This window comes from Mesoplodon bidens, assembly GCF_964165515.1.
Source record: "Mesoplodon bidens genome assembly, chromosome: 14".
NCBI lineage: Eukaryota > Metazoa > Chordata > Mammalia > Artiodactyla > Ziphiidae > Mesoplodon > Mesoplodon bidens.
In genome coordinates, this window is record NC_138170.1 from 81,519,791 (window position 1) to 81,534,486 (window position 14,696).

Consider the following 14,696-nt stretch of genomic DNA (forward strand, 5'->3'; position numbering starts at 1 on the left):
ACTGGACAAACAGAAAAAGCCTTCTGAGTAAAAGATGTTCTTTGCAGTAACGTTGCTGACAGCGAAAAACTGGAAGCCACTGAAAGGTTTGACAATAGCGGATTGTTTAAGTGAAGGATGGTATACCCAGCTGAGGGGTTATTAGCAGCCACTGAAAATAGGTTTACAAAGAATTTCTAATACCGTGGAACAAGGCGTGCATTATAATGTTACGTGGAGAAAAACCAAGATACAGACTTATACAGACAGTATGGCTGCAGCTATGTGAAGATGTTCTTCCTACTTTACATATTTTCTATTCTAATCCAGTATTACTTTTATAATTAGAAAATTTAAACTTCCTAAGTCTTCAGAAAACAGACTGAAGGCTCCAGAAAGTCTGAGAAAGGAAAGGGAAGTCTGAGACTTGGAGGCAGAAAGGGCTCAAGTTCACTGTGGCTCTGCCAAATGTATGACTCTGGCCAAATTTATTTAATCTCTTTGAGCCTCAGTTTTCTTTTCTGTAAAATGGGATGATACCCATTTTGCGGGATTGTTATAAATATTAATAGAACTAATCAGGCAGGAGTGTCTGGTGGCAAAGAGTGTCCACTCCTGGAGGCCCATCAGTTAAAAGTCCAGCTGGCAGCAGGCCAACCAGGATCAAAGTCTAAAAGCTCTGATGATCTACATCTTTGCCTCAGGCCCTCTCTCCTCATTCTCCTGGCTCCCAGGAGGGAGCAGGTGTTTGCAGGGAGGAGGATGAGGTCACTGAATTCCAAATGGAGAACATGGTTTTCTGCTGATGCAGGCACTGGCCGTGTGGCCACTCAGAGCGTGAAGCCCCGGGGCCCAGGGCCCGACACAGAAAACTGAGGCAGAGGGTACTGAAAGGCCCCAGATTAAAGAAAGAGAGGGAGAGAGGGAAAGACGGAGAGAGGGAAGGAAAAAGTGACAGAGCAGGCAGGGAGAGCAACTTGTTTTTGGATCTAACTAATGTATGTTCGTGACCATGACCTGAAAACTACAAGTATAAAGTAATTAATGGGCTTCCCTGGTGGCGCAGTGGTTGAGAGTCCACCTGCCGATGCAGGGGCACAGGTTCGAGCCCTGGTCTGGGAAGATCCCACATGTCGTGGAGCAATTGAGCCCGTGCACCACAACTACTGAGCCCATGCGCCACAACTACTGAGCCTGTGCTCTAGAGCCTGCGAGCCACAACTACTGAGCCCACGTGCCACAACTACTGAAGCCCACGTGCCTAGAGCCCGTGCTCCGCAACAAGAGAAGTCACCGCAATGAGAAGCCCGAGCACTGCAATGAACAGTAGCCCCCGCTCGCCGTAACTAGAGAAAGCCTGCGTGCAGCAACAAAGACCCAATGCAGCCAAGAATAAATATAATTAATTAATTAATTAATTTTAAAAAATGAACCACCACACTCTCCCACCCAAAAGGAAACACATGCTTTGCATTTTGGCATATTTCCAAATACTTAACACTTCCACAGTTTATATTAAGTTGAGGTTCTCTTTTGTTTACCAAGTCCTCTATCACTGTTATTGAATCATCCAAAACCTCTCGAATTTTTGTGATGATTAAGATCCCATTTTACAGATGGGAGACTGTGGCCCAGAGGAGTAATTTGCCTCCCAACTACCCAGTTTGTCTGTGAACCCCAAGGCTCTAGGCCACCTGGGCTCAAATCACAAATGTGTTGGCATTTCTTAGGATAGTAGTTCTGCATCTTACTAATGACAACTGGGGCAAGTTACCTAGCTAATCTCATTCTGTTTCCTTGGCAAAATGGGGGTGATGTTGCTCATCTCACAGAGTTCGGTGCAATGCATATCAAGAACCAGGCCCGGGCTTCCCTGGTGGCTCAGTGGTTGAGAGTCCGCCTGCCGATGCAGGGGACACGGGCTCGTGCCCCGGTCCGGGAAGATCCCACATGCCGCGGAGCGGCTGGGCCCGTGAGCCATGGCCGCTGAGCCTGCGCGTCCAGAGCCTGTGCTCCGCAACGGGAGAGGCCACAACAGTGAGAGGCCCACGTACTGCAAAAAAAAAAAAAAGGAACCAGGCCCCCGGGAGCTTGTGGTAGGTACCTTCAGATGAGCTCCCAGCAGCCTGATGGAGGCGTCTGGGCTCTCTGCCCTCTGGCTCCCCAGTAGATTCAGATTCGATAGGAGACCGTGAGGGCAGGGGTAGGGGGTACAAATCTCTTTCCCTCCCAGTTCCAGTAACCTATCTCCCCTCATCTCCTATAGCCTAGGGGTGTGGCAACCTCTCTGAGTCTACCTGGGTTCCTGTACCCTTCCTTGTGCTTCTCAACAGCCCTCATACAACTATATATGCTCCTTTATGAATAGACCTTTCTCAAATCATCCTAATTGGAGTGTGTCTTCTGTTATTTGTTAGAACCCTGACCCTATAAATTCATTTGTTCATTCACTCATTCATTTAGCAAATTCCAGACATTAATCAACTGTGTGCCAAGCACGGATGAGAGTGCTGTGAACCTAGATGCTATGCACAGAGCAGCCCCTGCTCTGAGAGCTTCTTTCTAATGCTGTCAAGGGATCCTCTTTATCATTATTATAGTGACACATGCAGGTGGCTGTCTCTTATTACCATATCCTCTGTCATATTCCGAGTAATTTCTTTACATGAAGGAAGTAGTAACTGCAGCCCCAATGGCAATGCCTGAAGCACAGCAGCTGTTCAGGAAATGTTTGCTGAATGAATAAATGAATGTCATAGCACCTAAATAACACACATGCTTCCTTCCTAATCGGCCTAAAAGCAGAACTCCCTCGTCATTCTGTTAATGACTCTTTGCTGTTCCCAATTCTAGCCTCCAAGAAATGTGTAACTATAACAAGCATGGCGGCACACCTGCCCCTAGGTGTGTACACCACCACGGAACATCTCAGAATAGCACGGTCTGACGAAGCTTAATTGCTGGAAAAATTGCTTGTTGCACATAACAAAAATTCCCTGACTTACTGTGATCATTAACTACAGTCATCCGTGAATTGTGGTATGACAAAATCAGAACATTTTTCTCATTGAAAGGAATCTAAGGGTCTAGACACTGTTTTAAATTTACTTTTTTCCCTTTACAGTTCATTGTGAAAACCTTTACACGTCACGGTAGAGCTTCCTCATTCCTTTCATTGACTGCATAGCATTTCATTGCAAGGTTGTATCATAACTAATTCTCTCGACTGAACATTTGGGTTGTTTACGCTTTGAATGATTTTGCAACAAAACGCATATTTTGCCCATTCGTGCAGACACATATGTAGGATAACTTGCAGAGGAGTAACTACTGGAATACAGGGTGTGAGCATTTGCAATTTTAACAGATAAGGCCAAATTATCCGCCAAGTATACAGAGCCAATGTACCCTCCCACCAACAATGGATGAGAGTGCCTGCCTCCTAAATCCTCGCCAACGTGATGAATTATGGATCTTTTTAATCCCTGCCAATCTGATAGCTGAAAAGTTCTATCTCACTGGTGCTCCGACTTGCATCTGTTTGATCATCGATGAGGCTGGACATCTTTTGATAGGTTTATTAGACTCTACCGATGGCTATTTTCTTCTGGTAATAGAGTGTTCATATCTTTCACTGGTTTCTCAACATTTTTTTTTTTTTAAAAAACATAGATTTGTAAGGGCTCTTAGGTGTTTTGGGGACTCAATTCTTGAGATGCTCTTTTGAGCTAGGTAACATCCCCACTCAGAAGATGAAAAAATTAAGACTTAAAGAGCTAAAAGTCACCCTACAGTGAGTTATAAGTGTCAGAGCAGAAGTTGAGCCCAGATCTACATGACTCCAAAGCCATGCTCTTCAGTGCTTGTCTGAACTAAACTCTGGCTCCCTCCTCTAACACAAAAGCTTATACTAACCCACAAGGTAAGATATAGAAATCATATTTTTAATTAAAAAAGCAAACTGCAGATGGTGTGTAACCTTGATTGGGGTTTGGTTACACTGAGGCACCCAACAAAATTCATCAACCTGTTCATTCAAGATGTACACATTTCACTGTATGTACATTTTACCTCATTAAAAAAAATTGTTGATGGCCAACAGGCATATGAAAACATGCTCAATATCACTAATTATGTGAGAATTGCAAATCAAAACTACAATGAGGTATCACCTCACACCGGTCAGAATGACCATCATGAAAAAGTCGACAAATAATAAATGCTGGAGAGGGTGTGGAGAAAAAGGAAACCTCCTACACTGTTGGTGGGAATGTAAATTGATACAGCCACTGTGCAGAACAGTATGGAGGTTCCTTAAAAAACTAAAAATAGAACTACCATAAAATAGAACTACCAGCAATCCCACTACTGGGCATATATCCAGAGAAAACTCTAGTTAGAAAAGATACATCCACCCCATTGTTCATAGCAGCACTGTGTACCATAGCCAAAACATGGAAACAAACCCAAATGTCCATCGACAGGTGAGTGAATAAAGAAGACATGGTACATATATACAATGGAATATTACTCAGCCATGAAAAAGAATGAAATAATGCCTTTTGCAGCAACATGGATGGACCTAGAGATTATCATATTAAGTGAAGCAAGTCAGATAGAGAAAGACTTATATGTGAAGTCTTAAAAAATGATACAAATGAACTTATTTACGAAACAGAAACTGACTCTCAGACATAGAAAACGAACTTATGGTTACCAAAGGGGACAACGGGGTGGGGAGGGGAAAGATAAATTAGGAGTTTGGGATTAATATACACTTACTACTATACATAAAATAGATAAACAACATGGGCCTACTGTAAAACACAGGGAACTATATTCAATATCTTATTGAATAACCTATAATCACCATTATAATAACCTATAATGGAAAAGAATCTGAAAAAGAATATATATATATATATATATATATATATATATATATCAGAAACAGACAAATATTTCCACCTTTAGAGGAATGCCACTCAGTTAAGTAACCCCACCCCCTGCCACCGTCACTCAGAACGGAACTGGTTCTGGTTAGGTTGGCTTTGTGCAGCTCAACTTGCCCACAACACAGCATAGAAATTCTTGCTCCTCTCCAAAAAGCCAACCTGCCGGGACTTCCCTGGTGCTCCAGTGGTTAGGACTCTGTGCTTCCACTGCAGGGGGCATGGGTTCGATCCCTGGTTGGGGAACTAAGATCCCACATGCCACCACCAAAATAAAAATTTTTAAAAAGCCAACCTACCCCAAGAGAAAATTTGCCCCCTAGTGGAACGTGGAGGAGAGGAAGGCTACTTGTTCTGAAGTGGTACTGAAATGCTCTGGTGTCTTTTAGGAATAACCGGGCAGTTAGTCCCCTAAGCATCAGCACACATTTGTCTACGTTCTGGAAAGTTTGCCAAAAGTCAACCCACCAAGCAGCCCGGTCACCACGCCCAACGGCAGGGGCCCCAGGGCTCACAGGTGAAGGGTGCCACCAGAGTGGTACCACCCGCAGCCTTCCCAGGGGATGGAGGGGTCAAGGTCAGAAATGGCAGATCACAAAATGGGATGACAGGTGACTCAGGAACACCCGAAAGTGTGCTTGCTCATGCTGGTGAGCCAAGAAATCCACATTCACACAACCATACATCATTTTCATTTTGCCAGGGACATGAACAACGTTTTTTAAAGGCACTGAATCGATGAGGGTCTGATGAAACAGCACGTTCTTGCAACCTCGTTGGAAAACGATTTAGTAATGCGTACAAGCAACTTTAAATATTTCTACATCCTTTGAACCTGTAATTTCACTTTCGGAAGTGCAACTTCAGGAGGTAACCAAAAATGAAGACAAAGATTTATGCTAAGATGCTAATTAGGGTGTTAATTATAGTAGAATCATCTGTGTTTTATTACCATAAAAAATAAAACGAAACAAGCCCCCCACCCCAGCCATTAAAAAATCTTTAGCATTACTTTAGAGCCATGGAAGTATGACCATAACATAATGTACCCACCCAGAATCACCATATGGGGTCACAGCTGGAAGGGCCTTCAGGGACCAAGGCAAGGTGGGGACTTGCCTGAGGTCACACAGCTCCTTGGGAGCTGACCAGGACGAAAACTAGGCCTCTAGGACAGCTTGGTGCCCCTTGGGAGGGGACGGCAATGGGTACCAATCAGCCTTTGGGGATGATGACACCATTCTAGAATTAGGTAGTGGCAATGGCTGGGCTACTTTGTAAATATACTAGAGACAAATGAATTTTATACATTAAGGGGATGAATACTGCAGTGTTGAATTATATCTCAATTTTTTTTTTTTTTTTTTTTTTTTTTTTTTTTTTTTTATGCGGTACGCGGGCCTCTCACTGCCGTGGCCTCTCCCATTGCGGAGCACAGGCTCCAGACACGCAGGCTCAACGGCCATGGCTCACGGGCCCAGCCACTCCGCGGCATGTGGGATCCTCCCAGACCGGGGCACGAACCCACGTCCCCTGCACCAGCAGGCGGACTCCCAACCACTGCGCCACCAGGGAAGCCCGATATATCTCAATTTTATAAAAAAAAAAAAATGTCTCAGCCTTTTTGCTGGCTTCGAGGGTGGAGACCCAGCGTGGAGAGTGTCAAGGACTGGTCTGGTCATTTATGCTGGATGTCGCCAGCTCCCCCAAAGCTCCTTGGCTCCACGCCCTTTTTTCCCATCACCACTATATTTTACAGTGACCAGAAATCTGTCCAGGCCCTGCCCTGGGTCGCTGTCCTAGGCAGGTCATGCCATTTTTGTCCAGGTTTCCCTCAACAGCCTCCTCTGTGCTTTCCTTGCCTCTCCCAGTCTGGCTTCCTCCTGCCCCTCCCTCCCATGGCAGCCAGAGGGATCTCTAAAAATACACATCTCAGCATGCCATCAGTATTGCTTCTACTCTAGCATTGGTTTCCCAAGAAGTTCAAATAGTGACGTTCCAACTCCTTAGCAGAGTTTACAAGGAACACCCCTCCCTGTCCGGCCTCCTCTTTCTCCACCCTCTTCCCCTTTCCTTGCCCTTCCCAGGCCAGCCTTCTGAAGCTACCTGGATGCTACTCACCCTTTATAACAGCCCAAGTGCCCCCTCCTCAAGGCAACTCAACCCTAACAAATATTGTACAACAGAGCGTTGGAGAACACCTCCACCCACAACACGTTGCTTCCTCTGCTGCACACCTGAAACTAACGCAACACTGCAAATCAACTGTACCTCAAAAAAAAAAAAAAAAAAAGAACTACCATTAAAAAAAAAAATCATTGCTTCCCGCACTCAGCAAAAACATACTGTATCCGTTATGCACCAGGCGATGTTATGGGAAACGGCAGTGAACAAACAGACCACAGTTGTTGCCCTCAGGGGGGCTTACACCAGGACCCTCCCTCCATCATATAAATTATCACACTGCTGAAGTGCTGGTTTCCTCATCTGGTCACCACTAAACAAACAGATCTCGGAAAATTTATTAATTGAGCTATCATCAGCTCAAGCAAACATCTAGTGGCTCCTAGAAAACACACAGACGCTCAGCAAATCCTGGCTGGCTCGCTGGATAAGCGCCTTAGGATGTGAAGCAAGAAATCAGCCCAATGCTCCTCAGAGCCACCACGGTCCCCGGTCTTTCCTGCTCCCCTCACGCGCCACCGACAGGATCCAGACGTTTGCTTTACCCTGCTGCCTCGTCGCCCAGAATGCGAACTTTTCAAAGAAGGGGCATTTCTTTAAAAAAAAAAAAAAATCAGTATTCCTGGGAATTCCTGGCAGTCCAGTGATTAGGACTCTGCGCTTCCACTACAGGGGGACAGGGTTCAATCCCTGGTCAGGGAACTAAGATCCCGCAGGCCACAGGGCGGCCAAAAAAAAAAAAAAAAAAAAAATCAGTAGCCCTTATGTCTACAAAATAGTAGTACTCAATGCAGCTGTAATATCAAGCTTAGTCCATGGCAAGAGGGCCGTGCCCTGGGACCCCATGCTTTAGAGGGTCCTAATCTGGCCCTCATCTAAGCCACTACCATCCCACAGGGTCAGGAAGCAATGCAAAGGTCTGAGGGTCAAAGGGGAGGTATGCAATCACACTTCGGGTATCAGGAGCCTAGCTGCCTCAAGGAACAGGTATTTACCCAAGAGAAATGAAAGCTATGTCAATACAAAAACGGTACATGGACATTCATAACAACTTAAATAGTCCGAAACTGGAAACCATCTAAATGTCCTCTGATGGGTGAATAAATTGTGGCTTACCCATAAAACGGAATACTACTCGGCAGTAAAAAAAAAAAAAAAAAAAAAACTATTAATATACACACCACAACATCGATAAATCTCAAATAATGATACAGAATGGAAAAACCAAACCAAAAAAGTACATACTATATCATTCCATTTATATAAAAGTACTAGGACTTCCCTGGTGGCTCAGTGGTTAAGAATCTGCCTGCCAATGCAGGGGACACGGGTTCGAGCCCTGGTCCGAGAAGATCCCACATGCCGCGAAGTGGCTGGGCCCGTGAGCCATGGCCGCTGAGCCTGCGCGTCCAGAGCCTGTGCTCCGCAATGGGAGAAGCCACAATGGTGAGAGGCCCGCGTACCGCAAAAAAAAAAAAAATGCCTACACTACACTGAGGTACCGTTTCTTACCTATCAGGTTCATAAAACCCCCCCAAATTTGACAGCATACTTGATTAGAAAGATTGTAGGAAAATGGGGACTCCTTAATTTCATTGCTAGTGGAAATGCAAAATGGTCAGAGAAATCTGACAACATCCATTAAAATTACAAAGGCATATGACCCCGGGATCCAGCAATTTGCTTCTGAGAATTCATCCTGCAGATACACCTGCACAATTATATGTGCAAAGGAATGATGTTGGAGCAAGATTACACCCTGTAGCACTGTTGGTAACGGCCCCCTTCCCCATAAAAGTACATAAGCCAAGTGTCCACTTCTAGGGCTGGTTAATAAACTATGATACCTCCCCCATGTGGAACGCAAGGTAGCTTAAAACCAAGAAGGCTCTCTATGTACTGACGGGGAAAATCTCCCAGGATATATTGTTAAGTGAAAAAGAAGCAAGATGCTAAACATGTGGATTACTACTTTGTATTTGAAAAGGGGAGAAATAAAAATCTATGCTGGAATTTGCCTGTATTTGCATAAAGAAGGACCAGAAATGTATCCAAGCAATTCATACAAGCAACTTCCTAAGTGGGGACTGAGGAGGGAGTTGGATGGGGAGAGGATAAGGGAAACTTCTCATGTGGAGCCTTTTATATTGTTTTTATCTTTGATGCATGTGAATGTATTACCTGTTCACAAACAAACAAACAAAAAACCACACACACACACACACACACACAAAAACAAGTACAAAAAACTTTGTTGTAAGTTTTTAAATATAAATTTAGAATCCCTGGCCTTAAGACATACTTCCTAGAAGTACGTTAGGATCCAGTGGGCTAAATAGCTGTGTAAGTGCTATTACTAACACCGGTCCTCAAAGTCGGAAGCCCACCTGCCTCAGGATCACCCAGAGGTCCCGTTTAAAATGCAGATTCCTAGGCCCTGCCCCAACCGGACCCCATCAGCATCCCTGGAGGTGGTGCCCCAGGACCTGTAATTTTTTTAAGTTCCCCAGGAGATGGTACAGGTGCTAGAAGAGGAGGCCCACTGCTGTGAGATGGACGTGTACCCAGTAAATATGAATTCAGCACACACTCTGAGCCAGGCACTGCTCTAGGAGCTGCGCACAGAAATACTGTCCCTGTTTCCTTGGGGCATATATTCTACAAGAGACACACAAAGACAAACAAGGAGAGTGTTAAACAGTGGTGTGTGGAAGGCAGAGAATTAAAACAGGGTGACCTAGAGGGGCTTGGCTGGCGGCTAGTCCACAGAAGGCCTCTGGAGGGGGTGACATTCCAACTGAGATGGGATGACAACAGGGGGCCCACCCTTCGAAGGTGAGTTGGCAGGTGGGGGGCCTGGGTCAGGAGTTCGGTGCAAAAATACAGAATGAGAAGAAGGTGGTTTGGATGAAGGCAGGGAAGTGGACGGAAACGGGACAGGTTTGGCAGGCGGAGGCCACCGGGCTCAGTCCTCACTGGGGTCTCAAGTGGAGGGTCAGGAAGGAGGGGCCCAGACCGTTTGCTCTGTGCCTGGGCCCCGGGAGCCTTTGACTGAGGTGGGAAAGACCATGTAAGAGGAGAATGGAAACATATAAGCTGTCCGTTGAGAATGATATTAATTTCGGACATAAAGCGAATGCCAAAAAAGAACCATTTAAAGCTGCCCCTTAAGCCTCTGAAAATAAGTCTAAGTGGCTGCCATCTATGTAAGGCGTGAAGGGTGCTGTGTGGACAGGACTGGGCTGAGGTCTGGAGAACAGTGGAGCCATGGCTCCCAGGAGCTGATCCAGGTCTAAAATGGAAGGGGGGACTTCCCTGGTGGTCCAGTGGTAAAGAATCCGCCTTCCAATTCAGCGGACGCGTGTTTGATCCCTGGTCGGGGAGCTAAGATCCCACATGCGGCAGGGCAACTAAGCCTGCGCACCACAACTACTGAGCTCGTGCGCCTCAACTAGAGAAGAGAAAACCCGCACGCCACAGCTAGAGAGAAGCCCGCGGGCCGCAACAAGACCTGACGCAGCCAAAAAAATAAAGAAAATAAATAAATAAAAAAGAGGGGCTCGATACTAAATTTAGCCTCCAAAGAATCACTCCCTGAGTTTCACAATGTTGCCTGAGGCTGGCGCTGGCCTGTTGCCTCCTGCACAGAAATCAACACCCCCTCCTTCCCTGCAGGTGGGACTTCTGCTTTGGTGAGAACTGCTGGAGCTGGTTGGGGGCTGTCAAAGCAGAGACTATCCCAGCAGGGCTTGAAGGAGGGGATGAAGGCAGGGCGGGCGGGAAAGAAGTTAACCGCCATCTGCCAGAAAGGGAGAGAAGCAGGGGGACCAGTGAAGGCCTGACACACATCAGTTATGATCCTGCACAGTGACTTAACTCTGAGAACATCAATCTTCTCATCTAGAACGTGGGGATAGTCACCCAGTTCCTGGGACTGTGGTGAAGATCTCATGAGGAAATAGAGAAACGGAAGGCGCCTAATACAGTGCCTGGCATACAACGGGCTACCAAAGAATAGCCCCTAGCAAAACAGGGACGTGACAACCAGCAGGTGGTGTGGACTCAAGACAGGGAACAATATAACAGAGACTCTAGAGAACATCCAGGGGCGACCCTCAGTGGAGTCATAACTGTCACAGACCTTTATGATCCAGCAGTAAGAGCAGCAAAGTGCATCAAGATTAGAAACATGGACCCAGCAGATATGAAAGTCATTGATACTGTGGCTCCAACAGACATATATCAACTCTATACAATGAAAACAAGAGACCACACCCATCTCAGGCACCCATGCAACACTTAGAAAAAGCAGCAAAGAAAACTTCAAATTCCCAAAGGTAGAAATAGCACTTATTTTATTCTCTAACAACAAAGCAATAGAATTAGAAGTGAAAAACGAAAACAGAAACAACAAAAAAACTCAACAGCCCAGAAATTTAAAAAAGCATTTAAGGGCTTCCCTGGTGGTGCAGTGGTTGAGAGTCCGCCTGCCGATGCAGGGGACATGGGTTCGTGCCCCGGTCAGGGAAGATCCCACATGCCGCGGAGCAGCTGGGCCCGTGAGCCATGGCCGCTGAGCCTGCGCGTCCGGAGCCTGTGCTCCGCAACGGGAGAGGCCACAACAGTGAGAGGCCCGCGTACCGCAAAAAAAAAAAAAAAAAAAAAAAAGAATGAGGACTCTGGCAGAAACTAACACACCATTGTAAAGCAATTATACCCAATAAAGATGTTAAAAAAAAATCAAAGGGTTACATTTCAGGAGACAAAGCTTGAGCTAGAATAAAGGAATGAGATTCAAAAAGAAAAAAAGAAAAAAGAATGAGGACTCTGCAGCCAGACTCCCTGGCCTCTAACTTTAGCTTCATCAGTTATTGAAATCTCTGGGCTGTCACAGAATAGGCATTCAATAAATGTTAACTATCACTATGTTATGATAACATTATTATTATTATTTATTATAATTTTTTTTTTGCGGTACGCGGGCCTCTCACTGTTGTGGCCTCTCTCTCTGCGGAGCACAGGCTCTGGATGCACAGGCTCAGCGGCCATGGCTCACGGGCCCAGCCGCTCCGTGGCATGTGGGATCTTCCCGGACCGGGGCACGAACGCATGTCCCCTGCATCGGCAGGTGGACTCTCAACCACTGCACAACCAGGGAAGCCCTGTTATGATAACATTACGATGTTAGTATTGCTGTCGTTCATGATTACTGATGCAAAATCTTACAACCTTAGCAAACAGAGTTCAACATCCCCAATAGGGTTTCTCCTTGGAATGCAAGGATGATTCAGTAATTATGATATCTATTAATAAATATACCATATTAAGGTCAAGGAAAAAGAAAGAAACAACATAGGACCAATTCGTTATATGCCACAAAAGGAATCTGAAAACAATTACAATACTTATTCCAGATAAACTTAGTAAAACAGAAACAGATACTTCCTTAGCATGATAATAGTATATTTAAAAACAAGAGCTCAATGATATTTAATGGTGAGCCACTAAAATCATCGGAATTAAAGGCAGGAACGAGAATACCATGTCCACTACCATCACTGAGAACTTAAACATTTTTCTGGGCTACTACCCTCTGCAATTAAGCAAGAAAACAAAATGAGAGAAAAGCAGGGAAAACTGTCATTTACAGACAATATGATCACATGCCTAAAAACCTTAGAAAATAAGCTGAAAAATCATTAGAAACAACAAGGAAATTCCATAAGTTGTCACGTCGTTAAGTTAATGTGAAAAATCCCTATTTACAAACAATAAGCATTTAAAGAAAAGATCTCATTTACAATAGCAACAAAATAAAAACTGTAACACTTGGGAAAAAATAAGATATTTTGCAGGACCTTCTGAATAGACCATTAAAGCTTTACCAGAGGAACAAAGAAAAAGAACTAAGTCAATTGAAAGATGAACGATGCTCATGGAAACACTCAAAGTTTTAAGAATGTTAATCTCCACTAATTTCAGTGCAATCCGAAATGAATCCTGAATAGGATCTTTGCAAATCTGTTTGTGCTAAGTAGATATCTCAAAATAAAATTTGTAAATATTGGGTTGGATCATGAATGTGCATGCGTGTGTGTGTGTGTGTGTGTGTGTGTGTTTCATTTTGTCTTTTTTCACCAGGGAAGAAATCACACAAAACCCTAATAATGGCTACCTATGGGGAGAGCGACTGGGGTGAAAGTGGAACTTTCAATTTTCTTTTTGTACCTTTTTATACCATTTGATTTTTTTAAATGTGTAAATATATTACTTTTTTAAAGTGTCAACAATAATTATCTGAGCAATGAATAAAACACAAGTAAGACACCTTTCAAGGTCTGTATTAAAAAATACTATTAAGCATCCTGTTGGCTCTGGTGGGAGCCACTGAGAGGAAGGGTAGGCACAGATGGACACATGGGTGAATTAGTGAATCTGGTTCAAGGGTCTATTCCCCCTCCACTGCCCCCAGCCCACCCAGCTCTTTCTAGGAACTTCTCTCTGGGCATGTTTCCTCATCTAGAACATGAAGGAGTTCGATTAGATCTCTAAGGACCCGTTTAGCTCTAATATTCCAGGATTCTTTCTTCCGTTCATTCATTCGGCTGGTCTTCTGGAGCTTACAGTCTAGCTGGGAAGACAGACAGTCACCAAACGATCCCATAAGAACATGTACAAGGCCACCATGGAGGGTGCTATGAAGAAGCGGGCACACTCAGTTGTCCTAGGAGGGTCCATCAGCAAGTCCGCAGGCAGGGGGTGTGGGTGAGAGGAGAGTCTGGGGGAGCTGAACAGGATTAGCAGGTGATAACAGGGGCGAGTGGGGTATAGGGAAAATTAGTCATTCCAGAGAGCAGGAGGTCAGCGCACACACAGCGGGACTACCAAGCAGCCCTGAGGACTCACAGCACACATAAACAGGCATTCGGCTGACATTTCTCCAGTGACTCTAAACTGCGTCAATGCAGGTAATCTCATCCTGATGTTCTTGCAGTGACAGAGAAGAGAAGCTTGGGTAATTTTTTTTTAATTATAGTTTTGCTTCTCTTTAGAATGCCCTTAGAAGAACCGACTTCCTAAGACTTGCATCACTAAGCAGACAGCCACACTTGGATATGGAATCTTTGATCGGCCAACCCTCAGTCAACTTCACGGAGCCACGTGGATAAAGAAAAGCCACCAGCTATTCCGCAAGCCAGGTAATGCACTCAGGGGCAGCTGACGGTCGCCAAAGTACCAGAGAAACTCATGAGGTGCCTCTGACAGCCCAAGCGCCAGTGAAATGTAATATTTTAACCAGCACTGAAAACAGGCTAAGATACTGGGAAGGACGCAAATGTAGAAGAGAAAAAAAAAAAAAGGGAGGGAGGGCTCTTCTAAAGGTAAAATCATTTGGTTTCTCAAAAGTTCCTTAATTACAGTGCAAATACAGAGTAAATTACCAAAGACAGCATGGGGGAATAAATCAATAACAAAAGGAAGGCTCCAGTAAGCAAAAGCTGCCTTCCAGCTATGTGGAAAAACACTCTAGTGCACCCAGTAAATAAATAATAAAAGGATGTGGAAACAATACACCTTGAA

General features: G+C 44.8%; 1 protein-coding gene across 4 annotated transcripts in view; it reads right to left on the reverse strand.

The window, feature by feature from the left end:
* The window catches only part of ATP6V1C2 (ATPase H+ transporting V1 subunit C2), a 48,659-nt gene that overhangs the window by 26,282 nt on the left and 7,681 nt on the right, over positions 1–14,696 (reverse strand). The gene's annotated exons all lie outside the window — the stretch shown is intronic.